This window comes from Zalophus californianus, chromosome 6 (genome assembly GCF_009762305.2).
Source record: "Zalophus californianus isolate mZalCal1 chromosome 6, mZalCal1.pri.v2, whole genome shotgun sequence".
Taxonomy (NCBI): Eukaryota; Metazoa; Chordata; class Mammalia; order Carnivora; family Otariidae; genus Zalophus; species Zalophus californianus.
Window position 1 is genome coordinate 94719365 of NC_045600.1, and position 27472 is coordinate 94746836.

The 27472-nt window shown below is 37.9% G+C and overlaps 1 long non-coding RNA gene across 1 annotated transcript; it reads left to right on the forward strand.

The window, feature by feature from the left end:
- LOC113910305 lies at window positions 1–27391 on the forward strand. The gene is made up of 5 exons (XR_003516000.1): window positions 1–171; window positions 1807–1902; window positions 6470–6506; window positions 8877–8990; window positions 26666–27391. It is a non-coding gene; the product is annotated as an uncharacterized LOC113910305 (long non-coding RNA).
- Window positions 27392–27472: the final 81 nt, after the last annotated feature.

The following is a 27472-nucleotide window of genomic DNA, read 5'->3' on the forward strand; positions in this document are numbered from 1 at the left end:
CCTCCGGCCGCAGCTGCCCCGCCAGCGCCCCGCTCCCGCCTAGTTAGTCCCGCCGCCTCTCCCCAAATCGTTGGTGGCGGCGGCTGGAACAGGCCCGTCCGCAGCCTCCGACGTGCCCTGTCCTTCCAGGGCTGGAGGGAGTTCAGTTGAAGTGAAGTGAGGAAAATCAAGGTAGGTCACGTGGCGTGGATCCTGGGCCCCTGCCCTGGCCGGGACTGGGAGCCGCAAGACCTTTGAGGAGGTTGAGGAAGTCCGCTCCAGACCTCATCCTCCCAGCCCGGGAGAGTGACAGTCCAGGTGTAGAGAATAGATGAAAAATTCACTTTTTCATTGAAAACCAGCAGTCAAACATGAAACCAGCGTTCAAACCTGCTGTGAGTGGACCAAGGACCACAACTGACTGGCTGGTTTAGAAAAATGGGAGGGACGTTTTGTTTTTCTGAGGTTTCGTGTTAATTCTGAGGTTTCTTAGATTTTACTTACGAAATCCTGTGGGCAACTTAGCCTTGGATTCTAAGACTCCTGGAAGCAGGTCCACACTCCCTTTTCACTGATACCTGGCTTCCCAAGAACTAAGACTATTTTGGTCAGGCCCCATGAGACCACAAGTTGTAGGGCTCCTCTGAGGGCCGACTGCACATATCCTGGATCTTCCTGTGTGAAGCCCCTGTGACTGGGACGGTCCTCTCCCACCTCCATCATCTTCTGCGCCTGGTTACTTCCTAGTCTTAGTTCATCCGGAGTGTCAGTTCCCGCAGGCAGGTTAGGTGTTCCTGCTTTTCCCTCCCAAGACGCCTCACTTCCTGTCATAACGCTTGTCACAACTTACTGGGATTGTTTGTTGCGTTGGCCTCCCCTGCTTGACTGTAAACCCAATAAAGGTGGGGACAGTGAAGGTGGTAGAGTTAATATATAATTAAGTAACGAAAGTCAGACAGAGAAATACTGTATGCTTTCACTTATATGTGGAATCTAACAAACAAACGAACAGACAAAACAAAACAGGCTCATAGATACAGGAAACTGTTGGTTACCAGAGCACGGAGGGATTAGGTGTTGAAAGAAATAGACGAAGGGGATTAAAAGGTACAAACTTGCAGTTATAAAATAAATAAGCCCTGAATGAAATGTGCAGCACAGAGGATACAGTCAATAATATTGTAACAACGGGGTAAGGTGCAGTTGGTGATTACAGTTGCGGGCATCATTTTGTAATGTATAAAAATATCAAATCACTATGATGTACACCTGAAACTAATAAGATACTAATATGACACTTCTACTTTAATCAGTTTTTTAAATTAAAATTGTTTAAAATAAATAAATATTGTGGGCTGATGACATGCATGTAAGAGTTGAATGTTAAGGTGCCCTCAGACCCCAGTTCTTTAATAAACTTCTCTTGCCTATCCTTACCTTCTAAGTCTACAGGATTTTACTTCAGAGTTAATATCCCCATCCCTGTCACTATCCACGAGTCTTTATTTTATCTCTTGAACAGAACCTCCTTCAGTCTTCATAGAGTGTGCAGGTGTGGTTCCTCTTATCAGCTCTGCTGTAACTAGCTCAAGATTTTAAAGGCCCTCAACCGTGCTAAGTCTCAAATCAGGGCCCTTGATATTTTTAGGACCTATAAAAATGAGGGAAAAAGGAAAAAATAACTTTAAAGTTGAAGAAAGTTTTAATAATATATAATATTACTTTATTGGTCTTTACGCCGATGTAGTCATTGACAGTGTTGAACTTTCCAAAACCTGTAATCCTGCAAAACAGTAAAAGTACCCTTCCCACTTCTTTATTTTCCAGAAAATGGGAAACGGTTTACTGCAAAGACTCTTCCTTTCCCAATGACTTTTAAGACAAGGCTGGACACAGGTCCTCCAAATTCCCATTCGTCACATTGTAAGTGATTCACTAAACTGTTTGTGCTCACTAACCAATCTGGACAAACTACTTACTACCTTGACTCGATCAAGCTTTGGTTAGGCCTCTCTTTTTCTCCCAGGCCCTAAACTTTGACCTGCTCTCAGCCTGAACCAGCATAAAATCCTGCTTAACAGCTGAAAATATGCTGACTTCTGGATAAAACTCTCTTTTTCACTACAAGATCATGCCACTCTGGCTCATCCCACTTCCCTACTTTCTGTTCTTTCCAGCATTATTTATGCCTCCCTTAGGAGAACAAAAAAGACATTTTAAACCTAACTTTTGAAAGGCTTGCCAATCTAAGGATTAAAGCATTCTACCTATTGCAGTTGTCCCTTATAACATCATTTTGGATGAAGTCTCCTTACCTCAGTCTAATTTTTTATTTGATCTTGTAAAATATAATTTTTAATATTGTTTATGAAGAAAGGGGTCCTGAAAATAAAAGTACCCTTCCTCAGGTTTCTGTCTGTAGAATGGAGAAGTTGGATTAGATAGACCAAGATCTTTTTTGGCTCCAAAACTAATGAGTGCAAAAGCTGAATTTCCAAAAAAAAGTAAGTCAGACCTTATGGAATTGGCAGGAAGAGCAATCTGGCAGCTGAGAGCCAAACTGAGGACTTGAGGTGTTTTCTTTGGCTAGCCTGGTATTATTGCTGTTTCGTTTGTGTTTAACTGAATTTGAATGTCTCAGTCCTCGCCACTCCCTATAGTCTTCACATTTTTATTGCCTGTTTGACCACAAGAAATATTTAAATTTGTGTCCCTAGGAGATTTTTGTGCCCTCAGAAAAGTGAGAATTAACAAAATTCCCTTTCCTTCCACCACATCGATAAGGATAGCCAGGCACTGATGTCTGTTAATCTTTATACTATAGGATTCAGGTGTTTGAATGAAAGGATAAATATTTCATTTACAGTTGAAATGTGTTTCTTTGGTGATAAGATGCTATCCAGTGCAACACTCTCCTTTTTAAGCGCTGAAAGATTTTTACTAGATAAAATGAATAACCCTGGTGGGTGTGTGGTAATTTAACTTCAGATCAGAATAGATTCTCTGACATATTAAAATACGAATATGAATAGAAGGAATGTGTAAAGAAATTGGTTTGGCTAATTCTGTGAAATAATAAAAAATACCTTGTAATGGCTTTAATGCGTGTCCAAAACTTATATGACACTCCTCTCTTTGGGATCCTAATTACCTTCCCCTTGAGTTTTGGCTGTATTTAGTGACTGGCTTCTAACAAATAGAATGTGGTAGGAATGATGGAGAGTAAATGTTAAATGCGCATCACAAAATGACATTGTGATTTTCACCTAACTCTCACTATCCCTTGGATCATTCTCTCTGGAAGAAGCCAGCTAACATGTTGTTAGGATATTCGCAACCCTATAGAAAGGTCCATGTGGTTAGGGACTAAGGTCTTCCACAAACAGCCATTGAAGAGCTGAAGCCATTTTTAGAGTTGGCATCTTTAGATCAGGCATTTTTAGAGTTGTGGGTTTTTTTTTTTTTTTTCATTATAATGTCTTATAGATCTTCCCAAACTCTTTTGATAGCCTATGTGGACATTTGTCTTTCTTCTTACCTGTCCAGTATTTGCTGCTGTTTCCTGTGTTTAGAGAATCCTACCCTCGTTATGAGGCAGAGCCTGTGTCTTTCTGAAGAAGCTGTAAAACAGGGCCATTGCATACCGTTTGGTTCTCCGTTATACACTGGCATGGACACATGCTGCCGGCTGGGCCAGGCAGATTCAGCGGCCCAGACAAGATACATCCTGATGTAGGAGGTGGCAACAGTGCAGGGGCTTCTTGTAGCAGCATCCAGTGACCAGCCATGGAGGTACCAAGGTCTGTGCCCGGTGCTGGTGGCAGTGATGCCTCCATAGGAAAGTGCTGCAGGATGATTTTGGATTTTGTCATGACTGCATAATATCTAACCTTAGTTTTTCATTTTCCGAGAGAGAGCTAATATCCTTTTACAAAATCCTTTCCTGCGTGGATTACCAGTTGCTTTCTTTTACACACAGTGAAAAACCCGGCCTGATGCAGGCAGATACTATCTCTATTTTATAGATGAGAACGTTGAGGAGCAAAGTTGTTAAATGGTATGTCATTAGATATAAGAAGTTGTATAAAAAGGGGTGCCTGGGTGGCTCAGTCATTAGGCATCTGCCTTCGGCTCAGGTCATGATCCCAGGGTCCTGGGATCGAGCCCCACATCGGGCTCCCTGCTCTGCGGGGAGTCTGCTTCTCCCTCTCCTACTCCCCCCTGCTTGTGTTCCCTCTCTCGCTGTGTCTCTCTCTGTCAAATAAATAAATAAAACCTTTATTTATCAATGAAATAAATTGATTAGTACAGATTGAGTTAAGGGAACAAACATTTAAATTTAGCATTTAAAAGATAAAGGGCTGGGTGCCTGGGTGGCTCAGATGGTTAAGCGTCTGCCTTCGGCTCAGGTCATGATCCCGGGGTCCTGGGATCGAGTCCCACATCGGGCTCCCTGCTCCTTGGGAGCCTGCTTCTCCCTCTGCTTCTCTCTCTCTCTCCCTCTCTCTCCCTCTCTCATGAATAAATAAATAAAATCTTAATAAAAAAAAAAAAAGATAAAGGGCTTAGATGCTAAAAAAAAATGTTTTTCTTTAAACCACATGAAAAGCTGGCTCTCTGCCCTCACTCAACATTATAGCGTTGAACCCCTAATTGCTACAAAATGGACCATGTTCTTCCAAATTTCCTTGATATTGTACAGATACTTCTTGTAAATACTTTTCTCTGTCCATCCCTGCCTTCCACAAATTTCAATCAATTTGCCTCTTGTTACTTCAAAACCCAAATTTAGTGATGATTCATCTTTGCAGCCTCATCTGAGCGCTCAGGAAGAGGTAATTCTTCCCACCCACTTTTAATGCTGTCCCAGGGTTCTGTTTCTGTCCATGATAAAATTCTTATTAAGCTTGTTTACCTGTCTGAACAACCCAACCCCATCCAAACAAAAGAAAAAGAATGACTCCAGACTCTGCCCAAATAATAGAAGAGTCCTGAAAAATAAGGGGTTTAGGACAAAATCTACTTATTGAACAGGATCCCAGTGCTTTAATGTCATCAGGGGTAACAATGGTGACAGCTAGGGGTATAACATCATGCAGGACACTAGAGACATTTTCTCAAAATAAAATTGAATGATTCTAGAAAAAGACTGCAAGAAAATGACATGTGCAAGTTTCTCAGGTAAATCAGTGAGTAGCCATCTGACTGTGAATGTCACTACTTCACAAATCCAACTCTGATGCAGAGTGTCCACTTAGATTTAGTATCCTTCACTTTTTAATGAAAAACAAAGGATCGTCAGAGTTTTATAGAAAGCCTCTAACATGAAAGAGATTAAAACATACCAATTGGAAAAGGGAAAAGGAAGAAAGAGACAATTCAGGGAACAGAATGAAATTTCAAATAAAATATTCTCAGGGAGAGGAGGAATTGAATCCATTAAGGAAGACTGAGATATTATATTTATTTATTTAATTAATTTATTTTTAAAGATTTATTTATTTGAGAGAGAGAAAGAACACAAGTGGAGGGAGGGGCAGAGGGAGAGGGAGAGAGAGAATCCTTAGGCAGACTCCCCACTGAGTGTGGACTCTGACACGCCCAGGACCCTGGGATCATGACCTGAGCTGAAGGCAGACACTTAACCGACTGAGCCACCCAGGTACCCCCGTTGCTTTTTAAATTCTCTCTTTATCACTACTTTTTGCCATTTTAATTACTGTGTGGCTTGGTGTGGATCTCCTTCGGTTGATTTTGTTGGGGGCTGTCTGTGCCTCCTGGATCTAGATCTCTGTTTCCTTCCCCAGATTCAGGAAGTTTTCAGCTATTATTTCTTCGGATAAGTTTTCTTCTACCTTTTCTCTCTCTTCTCCTTCTGGGAACACTATAATGCAAATATGTTATGCTTGATGGTGTCACTGATTTCTCTAGGTCTATTTTCATTTTTTTTTAAATTTTTTTCTTCCTTCTGTTCAGCTTGTTGGTTTTCCATGACTTTGTCCTCCAGGACCTGTCTGTTCTTCTGCTTCCTCTAGTCTACTATTTATTCCATGTCTAATTTTTTTTCCAAATTTTTATTTAAATTCTAGTTAGTTAACATATAGTATTATACTGGTTTCAGGAGTAGAATTTAATGGTTCATCACTTACATATAACACCCAGTGCTCATCATAACAAGTGCCCTCCTTAATACCCATCACCTATTTAGCCCATCCCCTATCCACCCTCCTCCATCAACCCTCAGTTTGTTCTCTATCATCATAACAACTACCATTTTAATAATATTTTCAAATTTCAAAAGGCTTAACCTCATATGTAGATTAAGTTATATTTATTTATCTGGCTTAAGCTATCAGAAAAAGAAAATAAGATTGTCCTGTTCCTTTGTGTGTTCTATTAACAACCCTGCAAATTGTGGTAATGATCTAATTTTTAATTTGAGTTCTTTATCTCTGATTGGTTCTTTTTATGTTTTCTCTCTCTTTTTGAGGGTCTCAGTGAAGTCCTCCACTCTTTTCTCCAGCTCGGTGAGTATCTTTATGACCATTACTTATCAGACATATTACACTTCTTCATTTCATTTAGCTGTCTTGCTGTGATTTTTGTCCTCTTCTTTGATTTGGGACATATTTGTCTGTCTCCTCATTTTGTCTAACTCTGGGGGTCTGTTTCTATGTACTAGAAAAGTCAGCTATGTCTCCTGCTCTTGAAAGTGGTGGCCTTATGAAGAAGAGATCCTATGGTGCCCTACAGTGCAATGTCCCCTGTTCACCAGACCCTGGTACTTCAGGGGTGTCCTGTATGTGTGATGTGTGCACCCTGCTGTTGTTGCTGACCTGTTTTTGCCTTCAATCCAGTTATCTGCTGTAGCTCTCTATATATGTTGTGATCAGGGTTTGGTGCCTGTGTTGTTAGTTGGCTAGTCTGAGGATACGTTGGGCAGGAGTTGAGTCAGACCAGGTGTTTATCAAAGGTCCCATGGTATTGGAGTATAGGGTGCTCTCCCTGTATTGTCCCTTGAGAAGCTTTTGTTGGTGGGCAGAGCCTATAGTCAGACCAGATGTCTTCCCCCTGCTGGGGCCTCAGTTGGACTGGTATGTGTGGTTATCTTTCTCTCTTTCTGGGGCAGGAGTCACTTTGGAGTGGTGCTGGCCCCTTCAGGGCTACTTGCACACTGCCAGGCTTGTGACACCAATTTGGATGGGCTTTGGCTAAGGACATATTGGAGGCGCAGGTCCACTGGAGAGTGCAGGGATGGGACATGTGTTGGCAGATTTGTGCAGGTCTGTTGTGGGAGGAGATCTGGAGCTGCTTTAGAAAACTCCCGCTACAGGGATGAAGAGGGTGAGTTTGCTGTAGAGCAGGGGGATTAGGATCCTGTTGCAGGATGCCTGCAAGGTCCTTGCTGGTCTGCTGTGTTAGGGGACCTACAGTCCCCCTGACTGAGGCTTGCTGTGTTGGATGCGGAGGGACATGCCGTTAGCAATTTCGGTGGATGGTATTGGTGTTGAGCTTGTCCCTGTGTCTAGGCTCAGAGGTGGGGGAGGGAAATGGAATTGACCAGCTCCTTTGTTCCTAGAGAAGTATCCTAAAGATCCTTGCCCCTCCAAAACATGTTCTGAGATTAGAAAACAAATCTCTCTATACATCTATACGACATTTGTCAAACTGTTGCTTCAGCGCTTTATCTCAGTAGGGCTATTTATTGTGCTGTCTCTTTAAGAGCAAGGACTCAGATTCCTAGCAGTTTCTAGCCTCTGGACTGCCAAGCCAACTGATTTTTAAAGTTCTAGTTGTTGAGCTTTGCTGATTGTAAGAACTTGCAAAATTAGGCCCCTCTGGTTTCAAAGCCAAATGTTATGGGGCTTTGTCTTCCCCGTGCAGGTTCCCCATGCCTGGGGTGCTTGCTGTGAGTATCTCTCTCCTTTCTTCATGTCTGCAGTGTCCTTACCTCCTGTGGATAGTCCCACAGCTCCATTTAGTTCCTGAAAGCACACCTCTGTACTTCCTATCCTCTTTGATGTGGCCTCTTCTCTACATTTTGTTGTAGAGAGTCTGTTCTGCCAGTCTTCAGGTTGTTTAATGGGTTATTTGCAGTGATGTGGGTGTTATCTAGTTGTATCCATAAGATAGGTGAGCTTAGGATCTTCCTAGTTTGTCATCTTCTCCAGAAGTCCTAAAATGTATACATTTTAATAGAAAGGTTGAAAAACAAAGTTAAGTCAGTATTTCTGAAAGTAAATGAAAAAGGTAAAGGAATTGACAGTGGGAAAGAAAAAAAAAAAAAAACAACTAGAAGTTAATCCAGGAGTTCCAACACATTACCAATCATTCTGAGAAGAAAGAATAGTGAAAAACATAAAATGAGACTGAGAGATCCAAGAAATAACAGAAGAAAATCTAACAGAAACAAAGGACATACATCTTAGATGGAAAAGCCTCCTGTGTGCCCAGGAAAATAAAAATAAAATCCTGTATGCAAATATTTGTTGCAGTTTTAGTCATAAGTAGAAATAACTCAGATGTCCTTCAAATAGTATATACAAACTCTGGTATAGCCATATGTACATACCTCTGGGGAAAGACTTAGTATTGTAAAAATTCTCCCAAATTACAGTATTGATGTAATCCCAATCAAATTTGCATGAATATTTCCATACAAATTGGCAAACTGGTTCTAAAAATTATATGAAAAGACAAAGGAACTAGGATTCAACAATTTTGAAAAAGAACAAATTTAGAAGACTCAGATTCTCTGATTTCAAAACTTATCAAACTACAGTAGCACACTATACTGTAGTAGTAGTGGTGAAAAGAAAGAGACATCAGTGAAATGAAGTAGAGGGTACAGAAACGGAACTGCACATACACGGTCAATTGATTTTTTTTTTTTTAAGGTACAAGGCAACTAAATGGAGAAAGGGTAGTCTTTTCATCAAATGGTCCTGGAAGTATTGTCATCCCTATGTTAAATGAATAAATGAATGAATGAGGAGCGAATAGATAAATAGGTAAGTGAGTGAACCTTAACCATGCCTTGCACTTCATACAAAAATTAAGTCAGAAATTATATCTAAACTTACAAAACTATAAATCTTGAAGAAAATATAGGGGAGAAATCTTTGCAGTCTTGGATTAGCAAAGGTTTCTAGATATGACACCAAAAGCATGATCCCTAAAAGAAAAAGAAAAAGATGGAACAATTGGATATCATCAAAATTAAGACCTTCTGGTCTATGATGAACACTACTAAGAGAAAATAAACAAAAGTCACAGATTGGGAACAATTATCTTCAAATTATATATCTGATGGAGGACTTGTATCTAGAATATAAAATGAACTCTCCAAATAGTAATAAGTAAACTAACAACTGAAAAAAATGCCAAAAGATCTGGCCACATTGCCAAAAGAAAAGAAATTACAGATGGCAAATGAATACATGAAACATATACCTGACAGCAGTGTTATTAAGAAAATGAAAATTAAGCCACGATGGGATATCACTAAAACCCTATCAAAATAATAAAATTAAAAAAAAGGAAATTGACATTGCTAAATGCTGGTGAAGGTACAGAGAATGTGCGATTCTCCTCTGAAATTCTCTGTGTTGCTGGTGGGATTGTCAAATGGTGCAGAGCTTTGGAAAATCAGTGTCTTACAAAGTTAAACACTTACTTTATGATGTAACAGTCCTACTCCCTGACATTCAGCAGGGGTGAGAGTTCTGCTGCCCAACAGCTTTGACCTTCACATCTCCACACTGCAGTTCTAAACTGTTAGCGGCTGTACTCGGCAGTGTCCACAATATACTTTTAATAAATTAATTTTCAGCAGAAATTTCTAGAATGTGTTTCTGTCATTCACAGCTAAACCCAGCAATGGATAATAAGAATATAGCATTTACTATTGACATTTCACATGCATTCTTTTACTAGATTATAATCCCCCATACCCAGACTTCGTGTTCTGAGAACCGTGGTAACACCTGCAATGGCAAAAATTTGTAGGGACTGAAACATTGGGAAGGGAAGTCTGGGACTTACAATTTTTATGCTATTCAGCTAAGACTCTAACTATAAGAATTACAGAATTTTAACCATTATCAGGTCCAATATAATATTTTAACTAGGAAAATGAAAACTTTAAAAAGTTAAGGGACTCCCTCAAGGTTGTCCATTTGTTATGTCAGAGCTGGGCTCACATATCAACATTAGTTCAGTGGTCTTTCCACCACCTCACATCATTTCTCCAAAGATTTAGATCATGCCAGTAACTTCTTGCTCATTCCTCATATCAAGCACTTAATGTTTGGGGAAAAAATGTGTTAAAAAAAGAACATCGAATAGATAGCCTACTTATTGACTGTGGTGTGTGTGTGTGTGTGTGTGTGTGTGTGTGTGTGTGTGTGTGTGTGTGTGTGTGTGTGTGTGTGTGTGTGCGTGCGCGCGTGCGCACACGTGTGCATGCTTTTCTGAACTGGAAATGAGACTGAAGATCCTTGGGTGACTTTTAAAGAAGTTACAAACCTATGAAACTAGAAGCTTAAAAAAATGATGGCAGCTTCTTGATTATAGTAATGCCATGAGAAACCTTTAATATCATATTTTAGATGAAAAGGTAATGTTTAGACAGGTTATTTTTCTAACACTTGATTTCAAGGTCAAATATATTTCTTCTTCCTGTTTTAGAAGTGCCTACATTGAAAGCAAAATGAGAAAAGACAAGTAAATATATTTTTATGATAGAATTCTTGATGTTAAAAAAGATAGATATTGAAGCAATTTGAAGTTCTTACTATAGCAGTGACCAAACCTAGTTATTTTCCATGGTGTAAATGCTTCATGCAAAAGCAGAATAATTACCTGAGACAGTATTATAAAATGAATGACCCAGATGCGGTTTGGATTTTGCAGTTTTCTTGTGTATTCTCAGCTGTCTATATAAATGATTGCAACATTTTGTACTTAATCATCAGCAAATGGAAGTTTCCAGAAGAAAAACAGTCCCATAGATTTTAGCACACTCTGACATGAAGGAAAGGTTAATTCACAGAACTTAATTATGTTAACATCCCAGAAAGGGTCAAGGAACAGAGTAATCTATGGTTGGTATCCTAGTACTTTGTATGTTATTCTGAGAAAATTCATAAGCTAGAACTGAACTCCAGTTTATAACAACAATACCTTATGTTTGGATAGTGCTTCTTTAACAAACTTTCACATATATATATTTTTTAATGTTCCATTTTGTTATGTAATGCTTTTATTTTTTTGTTCATCTTTAGTTATTTTATATGAGTATAGTTGGTGTACAATGTTACATTAGTTTCAGGTGTACAACCTCGTGATTCCACAACTCTGTATGTTAATGCTTTGCTCATCACAATTGTAGCTACCATCTGTCACCATACAATGCTATTATAATATCATTGACTATATTCCCTATGTTGTGCCTTTTATTCCCATGACTTTTTCATTCCATAGCTGGAAGCCTGTATCTCCCACTCCCCTTCACCCATTTTGCCCATCCCTCCACCCTTTTCCTTCTGGCAACTATCAGGACTGATTCTGCTTTTTGTTTGTTTATGCATTTGTTTTGCTCTTTAGATTCCACATATGAGTGAAAACATACAGTATTTGTCTTTTTCAGTCTGATTTGTTTCACTTAGCATAATACCCTCTGGGTCCATCCATGTTGTCACAGATAGCAAGATCTCATTCTTTTCTAACACCATGCACAAAAACTCAAAATGGATTAAAGACCTAAATGTGAGCTCTGAAACCATAAAAATCCTAGAAGAGAACACAGGCAGTAATTTTTTTGACATCGGCTGTAGTAACATTTTTCTAGATATTTCCAAAGGCAAGAGAAACAAAAGCAAAAAATAAACTATTGGGACTACATCAGAATAAAAAGCTTTTGCACATAAAAGAAACCATCAACAAAACAAAAAGGCAACTTACTGAACTGGAGAAGGTATTTGTAAATGATATATCACATGTCTATTTTAACTGATACGATGTAAGGAGACGTACAAATAACAGAGAAAGAAAATCATTTACTTTTCACTTTGCATTTGGAAATTCTGCATAATGTCATTTTGAAGTGAATCCTAGTTGTCATCCTAAGCATTTGTTTCCTTTAGATTATCTTTCATGTCTTGCTCCCTTTAATTGAATCCAGCTCAATCCGTGGATGATACGAACTTCCCTCAGTTCTTAACTTTCCATCCTCAGAAATAATCCAGACCACTTCCCATTTGCCTGCTTTTATCTGTTGACCCATCCTTTCACTCTCTGGTTCTTCAGTCTTCTCTACTTCCACCATGATGCTCTGTTTGGTTCTAAGTGTCTCCTCCACTCTACTGTTTACCTCCTTGTCCCCTTTATTTCTCCTTCCAGTGGAATGCATCTGCTCCTGAAGGGTGCAGGGGAGGAGGGATGGATTTAAAATGGGGGAAAGAAACATGGTGATGTATACTCCTTCTGTGGGATTTAATACCTCATCTTCCTAACTCTAATGCTTAGTCCATTGATTTATAGGCTTTCTCTTCTGTTAAAATGCATTGCTGTCATCAATTTAGAACTCCCAAAATAACATTAATGAACATCTCAAATCTCCTTGGTTACACAAAGGGACACTGCCCCAAATGGTTAACTAACAGGTCTGGCTGCTGACAAACTTGTCAAGTGGGAAAAGTTGGAGAGCCTGACCCTTTGGGAGCTTTCAGTCAGTTTATTTGTTCAGCTGTCATTTCAACTTGTTACCTCCAGAGAGCAAATTATTCCTAATTTCCCCCCTCCTAAATCTCATTTTATCGGAAAGGGCATTGTGACCCAGTTTATCAAATTAACCTCTGCTGATGGGTCAGTGGTGCTGATGGGTTATCCCATGTCGTTGTGCATTCAAGTACACAATCAGGAAATGTTTAGGCTCTTATTATTCACTCAATAAATATGTAGTTAACATCTATTATATTTTAGGTTCTGGGGTGGGGGAAGCAATGAATAATCCGTAAGACCTTGGTGCTGTGTTGTAGACTTCAATACATTTTTTCAAACGGACAGTGTGAACACCTAGGAAGAATATCTTCCCAGTCAACTTCTTGATTCTAGTGCTTCTTTTTTCTTTCTCCCCTAGTAGTTGCTCTCTCTCTATTTTTATTAATTCCCCATTATGTGTCGTAGGAAAGGCCAGAGGTATTGAAGTTTTTTGTATCCCTTAGCATGGATTAAGGTATTTTTAGCTTGTACACTAATTGATCACTGTGCTTACTACCTTTATCTCTCTTCCTTAGAGGGAAATATTTTAATTCCCAAAACCTTATCAAGATCTTCCCAATTTAGGCTATATTCATTGCTGATTAGTCCTTTCTTCTCCACTCATTTCCAGATAACAGCTAAGCCTCACTTAAGACAATGTGTGTCTCTCAGGGATCTCATGTATGTGCAAGACTTCTAAAATGTCATTTAATAACCCAGATTAAGAATGTATTGATGAAATTTCAGATATCCTAACAGGGCCAAATAATGAGAAAGATTCACATTCAGAAAAGGAATCCAGTTGGCTGAACCTCCTAAGACCTTTCCTGGAAACAAATAAAAGTAATGGCTGTAAAAGACTAGCGAAGTTAAGAAGCCTGTGCTTCTTTTGTAGGATGATAGCACAGCAAAGGACCTGGAAAGATCCTAAAGCAGCAGTAGTTCTCTGCTGGGGGCAGTACTGCCACTTGGGGGCATTTTTGGTTGTGACCCCCAATGCCTGGGGTTGCTTCTGGCATTTAGTGCCGGGAGCCCAGAATGCCCACAGCACATTGCTTACCACAGAAGTATAAGCAATGCTGTTAGTTCATTTCTTTGTCTATGGGAAGGAAACACATGGTGGAATAGTTTCCCCAAGGTCATATGCCCAGTTAGTGTCACAGCTCGAGACAGCTTGGAACTCCATTCCAGGATTTTTCTTACTAGACCAACTTGTGTACATGACTGCTCCTTATCCAGCCAAAGGAAAATTGTCCCGTTCAGAAGAGTGTAATCTCATTCTCCTCAGATGTATTCCTCACATTCTAAATCCTTTGGGATGATTTTCAGTGACGTTTCAAAAACTACATAAGAAAACCAGTCTCATTCTGTAGTAGTAACTTTTTAAAATATATTTTTGGAGAGGGGGAGGGAAGTTATATTGTTTATTCTCTCAAAAATGCTTTTATTAAAACTTGATCATTTGCTTCTCTGCTTACTCCAAGTAACTTTTGACCACTTTAGGAAATCAAACCTATCTTCAAATGTATATATGATGTGTTGTTTTTAAGCATTGAAAGGAATGAACATGCAGTTCTCATTCAACATATGGCATTCATTGCAAGTGTAGCATGTCCCAGATGTTGTGTTAGGTGCAGGAGATGCACTGTGAGAAGAAAAGAAAAGCATGACTCCTCCCTTAGACATGTGAGAAGGTGAATCCAATAGAGTGGTTATAGTGACATTATGGGATGCTATATGAATGTTGAGAAAGGGCACTTAAATCCCAATGTTGGCAGTCAGATAGGCCTTTTGGAGGGTTGATGTCCCAGTTGAGAATTGAGGGGTAGCAGGTGATAATCAGATAGGTGGTAGTTAAGAAGGAGGTGGGGGTAAGAAGAATAGGAGATGGAAATCTAGACAAAGAATAGCATCTGAAAGCTTGGGTTAAACAGGGAAATGTGTTGCAACTGTAGAAAAGCAAATAGCTTACTTTGGCAGAAACATAGATAAGCTTGTCTGTCAGTTGAGAAATGGAATGGAAGGGATAAAGAGGCAAAGATGAGACTGGATGAGACAGATAAGCCAGGCCAAGGAATTTGGGTTCTATTTTGAGGGAAATCAGTAACCATTGAATAGTTTTAAGAAAAGAATCGGTAATTACAAAAATAGAATTTTCAATACATCATTAGCTTCTAAAAGGCAGAGCTTCATAGGATACACTCTTAGATGCAGTATATTCTTGTTGACATTCTTGTTGAAATCATCTCCGCTACTCCCATCGATGTTGTAAAACATGTTTCTGGTCCTGGAGTGAGTTTCGCACAGATCCTATCCTGCTCTCAGTGACAAGCCCCTGTGCCCAACCAGTACTCCTAATTAGTGCTCATCATTGCTGGGGACAGATGTTGTTGTAGTATAGAATGAGGAGATGTTAGTTCAGAGTGTACAAGGACAGTGTCAAAGAGGGAGGATGGCATTATCATACACACAACACAATTAAATGTTAATGAAAAAATGGCACTCTTCCTGTCATTACCAGGCTTTTGTTTTGCAAAGATAATCTATTAGACCAAATGGTGGAAGATATATAACATTACTTCTATCTGAATGAATGTTGGAGATGTAATTAACAATGTTTTTTTAAACAATGTGTTTTCACAAACTGCTAAGGGACAGGTAGGCAAAAAGAGTCCACTGTATATAAATGCAGTAATTACAGAGGTATTTTGATTGTTAACCAAAGAATGTTTTTTTATATGTAACAATAGTAGCACTTTATTGACTTTTTTCTACATTAAATTAAAGCCCCAACCTTACTCACATGTTTACTTTGTAGAAGTTGTTGAATTTCGTGTGCTGATATACAAGTGAAAATTCAGTTTGAGCCTCAATAAAATAGAAGTAAAACATTCTTCAGAAGATTGACTATGAAAAAAAGTAATAAACGTGCTAGGAGTGAAAGAATAAAGGTTTTCTCAAGATAGAAGACCTTTGTACTCACTTAAAATCAGATGGCAAGAAGACAGGTGGCAAGAGATTAAAGATACTGGAGAAGGGAAAAGAAATGGGACATTTGTTTTTTTCTGAGACAACATGAAGGAATGAAAGGAAATAAATTGAGATACGAGAACATAGAGGCAAATGGGTGAGTAACAGAAAATCATTGTTTATTCATACCTCTGTTTTCTAAAAGAATTTGATTTTGAGGCGGCTTATAAAAAAGGACACAGGAATAATAAGTTAACAAACAGGAAAAAAAACTGAGGACTCAGAAAGGAGGAAGAAGCAAATATGATATCATGAGGTCTAATATAGTTTGAGTGATGGAGTATCAAATTTGGCTCCGAAGTTTTTGGCAGTTGAAGAAAAGGGGAAAAGTGATATGTTTCCAGTTATCTCTTGCTGTATAACAAGCCACCTCACACCAGTGACTTATAACATTAACAGTTATTTATGATTAACTCTTATAGTTCTGTGAGTTGCTTGTAGTTCAGCAGGGACTTTCTGGCTCTTGGTCTTTCATGCAGTTGTAGTCAGTGGCTAGGGTTTGAATCATCTGAAGACTTGTTCATTCACATATCTGGTGCCTGGGCTGGGAAGACTCAAACAGATGGGCTAGAATGGCTAAGGCTCCTCAGGTGTCTTCATCTCCACATGGTCTCTCTAGCATGGCAGCTTCAGGGTACTTCCAAAGGTACATGGTCCAAAAAGAGGCAAGCAGAAGCTATATTCCCTTTATGACCTAGCTTTGGAAGTCACTCAGCATCACTTTCTCTGCAGTTCTTTAGAAGCAAGCATCTAAAGTTGATCCATGCTCAAGTAGAGGGGAATTAGACTTACCTTTGTGAAGAGAAGAAATGCCAAATAATTTTTAGCATGTTTTAAAATTACCACATGACGCAACAGATTTCTCATTGTCAAAAAGGCAGCAGTATGTCAATTATCCAAGTTCACACCTGACGTTGTCAGTCTGTTTTAGACATAGTAAGGGGGAAGATCACCAATGGTAAGAGTAGAGATCAACAAAGTAACATTAAGGAGAAGGGTGTGTGTTTGGAATTTCTCTACATAGAAGCATGTGACCCTAGCACAGTACAGTCTTGCTTCTCAAACATGGTCTAGGACCCGTAGCATCTGCACACCTAGAGCTTGTTTGAAATGCAGAATCTTGGCCCCTACCTCAGACCTACTGAATCAGAATTGCATCATAACAAGACCACAGGGGATTCCTATGTAGAATAAAGTTTGAAAAGCACTGCTCAAGAGGTTGAGTAGAATTGTTGGGTCATGGGGAGGAACAGATTATTCCTGTATACACACTTAGAGTTGTCTATGCGTCCTCCTTAATGGGACAGTAACAGCATATGAGCGGGATAAAAAAATACTAAATAGAAATCATATGAGTTTGAGAATTCCACACATTCATTGACCAGTATGTCTAGGATGGATGTTAGGTATCTGGGTGGAACTGAAATGGGAATAAGGGGAATAAGGGAAGAGGGGTGTAGTTATGGAGGAGGAAAGCTGAAATAAGGCTAGGGAGCTGATGTTGCAGAATTATAAATAATGGTATTTAAATAAATGGCAGCCAGAAAGGGAAAATACCGTTAGTTTTCAGAGTGCACTGAAATTGTGTTAGGTGGAATGTTAGTTGAAACAAAGTAGGTTATTGACTGAGACATAACCGTTGTTTTACAGAAACATCTTAAGTAATGACATTTATTATTCTGATAAACATCCTATATATAGTTAAGGGCAGACAACCAGCAGAATGGTATAAAATATTAGCAAATTTCAGTCCATCATCACCGATATTTCAAACTGTGTTTTGTATTAAGAGTGTAGAGCTTGCAGAATGTAGAGATCCTTGGAAAAATGGCTGATACCAATTCTGGGCCAGGAAATGCATAAAATGTGTCTGGAATATCTTGGCATATTGAAGGACAAGAGGTTATTAAAGACAAGTGGGTTCATGTCTAATGGACACCAGAGCCAATTTGTAGAGGGTTGCACTTGCCAAAGATGGGATAATATTAGCAACAAAAAGAATAATAATGATAATGGATTGAGACACATCAAATATATTAAAATCCATTAGTTCTTAATGATACTTGCACACAAAAACTCTCATTAGTCACCTTTGAATATGCTATGGAACCAACACTTTATTCTGAAAACTGGTAAATGAAGTGAAACAATGAAGCATTTATATCACATTTCTTGTACAAATAGTATTTAAAGGTGCCAAATAGTTAATTAGGGAAAGACTTTCCTAAAAGAATTTCAGCGAATAAATATGGAAGCGATGGCAGAATTAGAATATCACCATTGAACTCCTAATGAAATAATGGATTTAGGCCATGATCATCAGTGGCTATTAAAACTATTCAGTGAATTGCTTATGGGGAGCTTTGTAATGGTGGAGCTGGCTGATACTGCAAACCCACTGCCCAGTCTTAATGTCCCAAAATGAGAAACAACTAGGTATGATGTCTCCTAATGGACTACACAACACTGCTATAAAATGGTCATGCCATAGATCTGGGCTGAATCTGATCAAGCCTTTAGCTTCCCAGAAAATATAAGAGCCAGAAGAATGTATGAAAAGTCCCCAGAGGGAGACAATCAGCAAAGTTTAGAAGGTGGAAATCTACGTTCTTCAACAAATAAATTATGAGGGAAGAAAAACTGTGAGGGAAAACTTACAGATTAGAATATATGTAAGAGAGACTTTTGGGGTTTCCGTTCTGACAAGCAGAGAGCTGGAAAATCATCACTTCCATTCTTACAACAAGACAAAAATGCTGAAAAAAGACCCATTAGAGAACTGAGGTTACAGGGCAACTGCCACCCCCAAATCTGGAGAAAGAGGTGGATACAGAGATTCTTAGCCAGGATCAGCTTACATGGAGCAGAAACCACTGGAGCCATAAAAAGGTAAAAGCACTTAAATGGTAATTTTGATGAATTCCTGGAGGCTTATTGTGGACAAGGTCAAGAGTGAGAAACTACCATTGTCCCAATTTCCTTAAAATTGTCCCCAAACTTTGGGGGTTTTACTTCCAGAAATCTACCAGGTTTTCTAGGTATAGATCTGAGAAAAAAAAAAAAAAAAACATTTTAGATAGGAAGAGGGAAAATTAATGATTCTGAATTATGCCCATGGGAAAAGTAACCATTTGAAATACTCCCAGAGTAGACTCCATGACAAACAGCTGTCCTTAATATAAGTGAAAATACTTTATCAGACCCGCATTTGACCCAGGGACCAGGCAATAAGCCAATGTTAGCTCCTCTGGCTTTCTTTTCTCACCTAAAAGGAGAAAAAAGAGACTAAGAAACATTTATGAAGGTCACAGCCCAGGGACATGTATTCTAAAAAGATCCTAAAAGGACTAAAAACCTGAGATATAATCATAGGATTATAGAACACTGTCCCTTCCCATACCTTACCATCACATCAACAGGGCATCAGTATAGGAACAGTGGATTACAGATGAGAAAGCTGGAAGACACAGACTCAATTTAAGAAATTGCATTTAAAGAACCACTGCCCCCCACAAAAAAAAGAGAAGAGGGGAACTTAGAAGACATGAGAAGAAACCAAAGCCTTTGTCACTTATAGCAAACTTTCAGCACAATCCCCTCCTTGCTAGATCAACATAAAATCTCACACTACAGGGGTGCCTGGGTGGCTCAGTCGTTGAGCATCTGCCTTCGGCTCAGGTCCTGATCCCAGGGTCCTGGGATCGAGCCCTGCATCGTCTCCCTGCTCTGCAGGAGGCCTGATTCTCCCTCTCCCACTCCCCCTGCTTGTGTTCCCCTCTCACTGTGTATCTCTCTGTCAAATAAATAAAATCTTTAAAAAACAAAACAAAACAAAAAAACCCTCACACTACAGGCCTGTTAATTTCAATTCCCATTTCTCAGTATATCATGACCTGCTTTCAACCAGAAATTGCAAGGTATTCTAAAAGGCAAGAAAAAGCACAGTCTGAGGAAACAAAGCAAGCATCAGAACCAGGCTCCAATATGGCACAGATTTTAGAAATATCAGGGAATTCAAAATAACTATGGTTCATTGATTAATATATGAAGTGGTCCAGTGGAAGCAGAAGATAGGATGAAAGAAAAGTAATGTAAGTAGAGAGGTAGAAACTCTAAGTAAAAATTGAAAGGGAATGTTAGAAATCAAAAGCACTGAGAGAAATGAAGAATACCCTTCATGGGCTCATCAGACTGGACATGGCCAAGGAAAGAATCAGTGAGCTTGAAGATAAATCAGTAAAATTTCCCAAATTGAAATGCAAAGAAGAAAAGAATAATAAAAGAACAAAATTTCCAAGAACTATGGGACAATTACAAGTGATATAACACAGGCGTAATTGGAATACTAAAACAAGAGATAAAAGAGCAGAAGAAATATTTGAAGTAATGGCTGAGGTTTTTTTGAAATTAATGACAAAACAAACCACTGCAGATCCAAGGAAACGTAGAGAACACTAAGCAGGATACACACACATACACACACACACACACACACACACACACATGACCTATCATATCAAGTGGCATAAAATCAAAGATGAGAAAAATTTGAAAGAGGAAAACAAAACACCTTACCACTAAATAAATGATAAGAATTACAGTGGCATAAACCAGAAACCATACAAGCAAAAAGAGATTGGAGTAAAATATTTAACATGTTGAATACTTAAATAATTTAAGTGTGTTTTATGGTCTAGAACATGACCTATATACTTAAATACTTAAAATACTATATTCAACAAATTTTTCCTTCAAAAATGAAAGAGAAATAAGTACTTTCTTAGAAAACTAAAAACTGGGGAAATTTATCAACAACACACCTGCCCTGCAAGAATTGTTAAAGAAGTCCTTCAGAGGAAAGAAAAATGATATAGATCAGAAACTCGGATCTACATGAAGAGCTGGTACAACGGAGAAAGAATAATTGAAAATAAAGTAATAATTTTTTTCTTATTCTTAATTGATATAACAATTAATTGTTCAACATAATAATTGTAACATTAGATGATTATGGCAAATGGATTAGTAAAATGAATAACAGCAATGTTATAAGGCATGGGACGGAGGACTCAGGAATACTCTTATATGGTACCTGCACAACCTGTGAAGTGGCATGGTGTTATCTGAAAAGTAAACTTAGATGAGCTGCAAATATTGTACACTGTAGGGGAACCACAAAAAAGGGGAAAAAGTAGTGTAATTTATTTGTTAACAAAGAGCAAAATGAAATCATGTGAAATGCTCAATTAAAAACAGAGAAGGCAGAAAAATATTTTTAAAAAAGGAGCATAGAACAAATGTAATATATAGAAAACAGTTAAAAACATGACATATATTAATTCACCTATATCAATAGTCACTTAAATTTGAATGTTTTTAATACACCAATTAAATGACAGAGATTTATGGTGGATAAAAGCACAAGGCCCATGTTGTCTCCAAGAAACTCACTTCAATTAAAGAGACACAGATAAGTTAAAGATAAAGAACATGAAAGGACATACTTGATAACACTAATCAAAAGAAAGATGGAGTAGTTATTGTTAATTTCAGACAATCCAGACTTAAGAACAAGGAAAATTACCAGGAATAAAGAGGACATTACATAATGATAAATCATTCAGTTCTCTAAGAAGACATAATAATACTTAACATGTTTGCTTCTTATAACAGAACATCAAAATATGTAAAGCAAAACTGATGTAATTACAAGGAAATATAGATGTCCATAATTATGTTTGGAAACTTCAACATCCCATTTTCAGCAATTGATAGATCCAATAGGCAGAAAATCAATAATGATATAATTGAACTAAACAGCGCCCTCAATCAACTGCATCCAATTGATATTTATAGAATGTTTACTCCCATAACAGCATTATACATGTTCTCAAGCTGTTAGAACATCCACTAAAATAGGTCATGTTCTAGACCATGTGTCTAAAACACACCTTAAATTTTTAAACAATAGAAATAATCCAAGTTATGTTCTCAGACCAAATGGAATCAAACTGGAAATTAATCAAAGCAATACAAATATAGGTTAAACAACACATTTCTAAATAAATAACATATCAAAGACGTGTCTTAGAGATATTAAAATGTTTTAAACTAAATGAAAATGAAAATATATCTTATCAAAATTTGTGGAAAAGCAATGCCTAGAAAGAAATTTATAGCACTGAATGCAAATATTTTTGAAAATAAGATACATCTAAAATCAATTTAAACTTCCACATTAGGAAGATACAGAAAGAAGAATAATATAAGCCTAATGCAAGTAGAAGACAAGAAATAATAAAAGTTAAAGGAGATATCAAATTGAAATTGAAAACAGTGCCTTAATAAAGAAAATTCTTGTAAACAAAATAAAAGCTGATTCTTTGAAAAGAGCAATAAAATTGATAAACCTCTATCCAGACAGAGTAACCAAGAAAAGAGAGATGATGCAAATTACTAATATCAGAATGAAAGAGGGGTATCACTACTGATATCATGGACATTACATGGATAATAAACAAATATTATGAACAACTCTATGCCCACAATTTTGATAACATAGATGAAATTGACCAATTACTTGAAAGATACTGTAGGGGAGGAAAAAGATTTACTCATTTTAGGTTCTCAACTGTAACAAAACACAGATTAAGAAGAGAAAAGGCAGTAAGTTTTTTCACACATATACCTCATATTTACAGGGGAAAAACTCAGAGATGAGTAACTTAAAGAAGTGGTTTATATAGCTTTGACTTAAATAACATCTTAACCAAATAACAATACATCTTTAGAGGAGTGATAAGACAAAGGAAAATAGTTTTAGGTTTCCAATGGTGGCAAACTGTGGGAAGGTAAAAATATAAGGGGAAACTAATGGAGTAGGAGTTTTCTTCTGACTCCTATGGTACCATTTGCTTTACATATTTTGATGTTCTGTTATAAGAAGAGTCTAGGTTCATCTTCAAAAAAAGCAAATATATACCCTGCCTTTAGGGAGGAAAAAAAAGAACATAGAGCTTTTCCTATGTTTACTGCTTCTTACTTGCCTTCAGCTCAAAATAATGTTTATGTCAAAGAGGCATGTTTTAGGGTGAAATATTCTGATTTTCTTCAATATAAACTACCAAAATGCTTACAAAGACAAATAGATAATCTACAGAGGCCTATATTAAAAAAATTGTATCAAGAATTTATAACCTTCAAAAAAGAAAGCTCCAGGCCCAGTTGGTTTCACTGAATTCTGCCAACTGTTTAAGGGAGAAATGATAACAAGTCTCTACATTCTCTTTTAGAAATAAGCAGCAGAAGGTTTATTTAGTTTATTCTAAATTTACTTAGTTTATTCTAAAGGACAGCATTATCCTGATATCAAAACCATATAATGGCATTACAAAAAGAAGATTGCAGACCAATATCTCTCATAAACATAGATGCAAAAATTCTCAACAAAGTATTAGCAAATTGGATCTAACGATGTTTAAAAAGAATTGTATACCATAACTAAGCAGGATGTATTCTAGTTATTTAAGGCCAACTCAACATTCAAATTTCAGTTAATGCAGTCCACCACATCAGTAGGCAAAGGAGGAAAAATGTTATGGTTCAGAAGACATATTTGACAAAATCTTATACCCATTCATGATAAAACTCCTTCAACAGAGGTTGTTGGTAAAGAACATCTAAAAAACCTACAATTAACATCACACTTATTGGTGAGAAACTGAATGCTTTCCCCTAAAATTAGTAATAAGGCAAGCATGTCTCTTCTCACCAGTCCTGTTCAACTTTGTGCTGGAAGTCATAACAAGTACAATAAGAAAAAAAAAAAAGGAAATAAGCACTATACAGATTGGAAGGAAGGAATAAAACAGTTTTGGTTTGCAGATGATATAATTGTCTGCCTAAAAAGTCACAATGCATCAACAACAACAACAAAGAAAATCCTGGAACTAAGTGATTATAGCAAGGTCATGGGACATAAGGCTAATCATAAAAGTCAGTTGCTGTCCTATATATACCAGCAACAAATAGGTGGAATTTGAAATTAAAAACAGAGTGCTGTTTCCATTAGCACCAAAATAAATAAATAAAATGAAGTACGTGACATACAAATAATAAAATATGTATAAGATCTAAATGAGAAAAACTACAAAACTCTTAAGAAAGAAATCAGGGTTGCCTGGGTGGCTCAGTCAGTTAAGTGTCCGCCTTCAGCTCAGGTCATGATCTTAGGGTCCTGGGATGGAGTCCTGCATCGGGCTCTTCCTGCTCAGTGGGAAGCCTGCTTCTCCCTCGGCCTGCTCTGCCTGCCACTCCCCCTGTTTGTGCTCCTGCGCTTTCTGTCTCTCTGACAATTAAAAAAAAATAAAAAGTAATCAAAGATCGAAATAAATGGAGAGATATTTCATGTTTATGAATAAGAAGACTTAATATTATTAAGATGTCAGTTCTCAACTTGATCTATAGATTCAATTTAATCCCAACTAAAGTATTAGTACATTATTTTGTGGACATTGGCAAAATGGTTCTAAAGTTTATATTGAAAAGACAAAGACCCAGAATAGCCAATACAATACTAAAGAAGAACAAAATTGGAGAATTGACATTATCCAACTTCAGGACTTATTATAAACCTGCAATAATCAAGACTATGTGTAGTATTAGTGAAGCATAAATAAATATACCAATGGATGAGTATAGAGAGCCAAGAAGTAGACCCACACGAATGTTGTCAGCTGATCTTTTACAAAGGGGCAAAGACAGTTCAAGGGATAAAGGGTAATCTTTTCAACAAATAGTACTGGGACAAGTGGACGTTCACATGCAAAATAATCTGGACACAGACCTTGCGTGTTTCAACAAAATGGATCATAGACCTAAATGTAAAACATAAAACTAGAAAATGTCTGGATAATTTTTCTCCTCAAATCCCGTAAACCTTGCCTAATCATGATTAAAACTTAATTTCGAATAGAGGGTCATCCTGCAATATCTGACCAGTACTCCTCAAAATTGGCAAAATTGTAAAAACAAGAATTGTAAAAACAAGCTGAGAAACTCACAGCTAAGAGGAGCAATTTTTGTTAAGTGTTGCCTTTTATTTATATGTGTTACTGCAAAAAACCAATTATTTCTCCTAATGGAACTGTTTCTGTGATTTCAATTTGGACTTGACTTTTGTTCTTAAGTATAGGTCACGTGTTTCTGTTTCTTTGTATGTCTACCAAGTTTTTTTTTAATTTGTTTAATTTATTTTTTATTTTATTATGTTACGTTAATCACCATACTTTACATCATTAGTTTTGGATGTAGTGTTCCATGATTCATTGTTTGTGCATAACACCCAGTGCTCCATGCAGAATGTGCCCTCTTTAATACCCATCACCAGGCTAACCCATCCCCCCAACCCCCTCCCCTCTAGAACCCTCAGTTTGTTTCTCAGAGTCCATTGTCTCTCATGGTTCGTCTCCCCCTCCAATTTCCCCCCCTTCATTTTTCCCTTCCTGCTATCTTCTTCTTTTTTTTTTTAACATATAATGTATTATTTGTTTCAGAAGTACAGATCTGTGATTTATCAGTCTCACACAATTCACAGTGCTCACCATAGCACATACCCTCCCCAATGTCCATCACCCAGCCACCCCATCCCTTCCACCCCCACCACTCCAGCAACCCTCAGTTTGTTTCCTGAGATTAAGAATTCCTCGTATCAGTGAGGTCATATGATACATGTCTTTCTCTGGTATGTCTACCAAGTTTTGACTGGATACCTTCTATAGTAGACATGTGGAAGAGTGACTTTTATTCTAGTCAACACTTACCTTGGCTCCATACTCAAACTCATATTCTTTCCCCTCTGTAGTCAGTAGCTGACATTTCCCTCAGATCAGTGATTTTCAGACTCTGGGGTTTTGTTTTGTTTTAGGGGAGTTTTTTGTTTTTAACTAGTTCCATTGTGGTCTCCCTGTGAATGTTAGTTTAGTGGTTGGCCAACACTTCAGGTCAATATTGGATGCATATTTGGGGACTCATTCCCAATGTGGTTCTTCCCTTCCAACCTCTCTTCTGTAGTTTTCTGTTTGCTCCTCAGGCCCTGAACTCTGACCTCCTACCCTTCAGAGCAGTAAGGCTTTGGCATTCTGCTGCCTTAAACTGCTGTGCAGGTTGGGAATTGTCCTCAGGCAAGAAGCTACAAATTCCCCATTGTCACCAGGTGCAATTCCTGTTTTACCAGAGTAGATTTTCTTCCAGTTTCTACCTGATTTTGGTTGTTCTCCAGTGTCTCCAAATGGATTTTCTTCTTAAATAATTTTGTTCAAATTTTAGAACTTTAATTTGTGGACCATTTGGTCTATCCAAGCTACTCTACCATTATCAGATCGAAGAGGCAGTCCATGAACTCCTTTTGGAGGTTCAGCAAAGTTTAGCTAACTTTAAAATGAGAACTCTGCCCTATTTCTTGCTCATTTTTATTCCATAAGCATTTATTTAGTGCTAAGTACCAGGAACTTTTCTGAGTTCTTTGCAAATACTAACTTATTTGTTTCTTACAGACAAGCCCTATGGAAACTGCTATTATTATTATTCCCATTTGCCAACAGAAAAACTGAAGTAAAGAGAGATTGTTTCTTGCCAATGTTTGCACATCTGGTAAATGGGCTAATTGCTGAACCCAGTCTACTATTTAGCCAGAGCTCATTCTTCTTCTCTATTAAAAAAACCAAAGGTTGATGCAGGGATTCTGAATGCCCCTCAAATCATGCCATCATGCTGCCCTTTATAATTTATGGGAGTAAATAAAATAGAAGCCTATATCAAGATATCCTCATTGTAGGGCTGGCTCTCGCATTAATTTTACACATGACTTTGATATATCATGTCTCTTTTCTCTCAGCCCCAGGTTTCTTATCTATAAAGTGGAGTGGTAGTAAATTTAACTCTAGCAGTGTATTCCAAAAGATCAGAAGACACTGTCATCCACCTGACACCAGAACCTGCACGTTATACTACTCTGGAGTACACCATAGATGGAGAACTTCAGTGGCATGAAGGTGAAGGTCATTGGTTTTGAGAATTCTGAAGCATTGTAATGTCACGATGATAAAAGGCATATTGACCTGGATTTTTTTAAAAAAATATTTTATTTAATCCATTTGACACGCAGAGAGAGAGCACAAGCAGGGGGAGTGGCAGGCAGAGGGAGAGGGAGAAGCAGGCTCCCCACTAACTAGGGAGCCTGACATGGGCTTGATCCCAGGACTCTGGGATCCTGACCTGAGCCAAAGGCAGACGCTTAACTGACTGAGCCACCCAGGTGTCTCTTGACCTGGATTTTGTAATTGCCTATTAATTGTCTACATTCCCCCACTAGAAGGAAAATGCCATTGGAGAGAAGAACCTGTCTCTTACGTGTCATACCGAATGCGTAGAAAGTGCCTGGAAAGCATATATCAATAATAGGTGCTCCATAAGTATTTATGGAAAGAAGTAAGGAAGAAAGGAACTACAAAGAGTCTATCAGAATTAGAAAAGATCTGTTTTAGGCATTACCCTCATTTTATCAAATGTATTTTAAGATCCTTAAGTGTATGTGACTTTCTTTTCTTTTCCCCTCAGTTGTTCTGGCATTGTTTGTAATTGGTGTTTAATAAATAATTATTGATTGTTTGAAGAGTGTCAGAAAAATTAATGAAAGACTTTG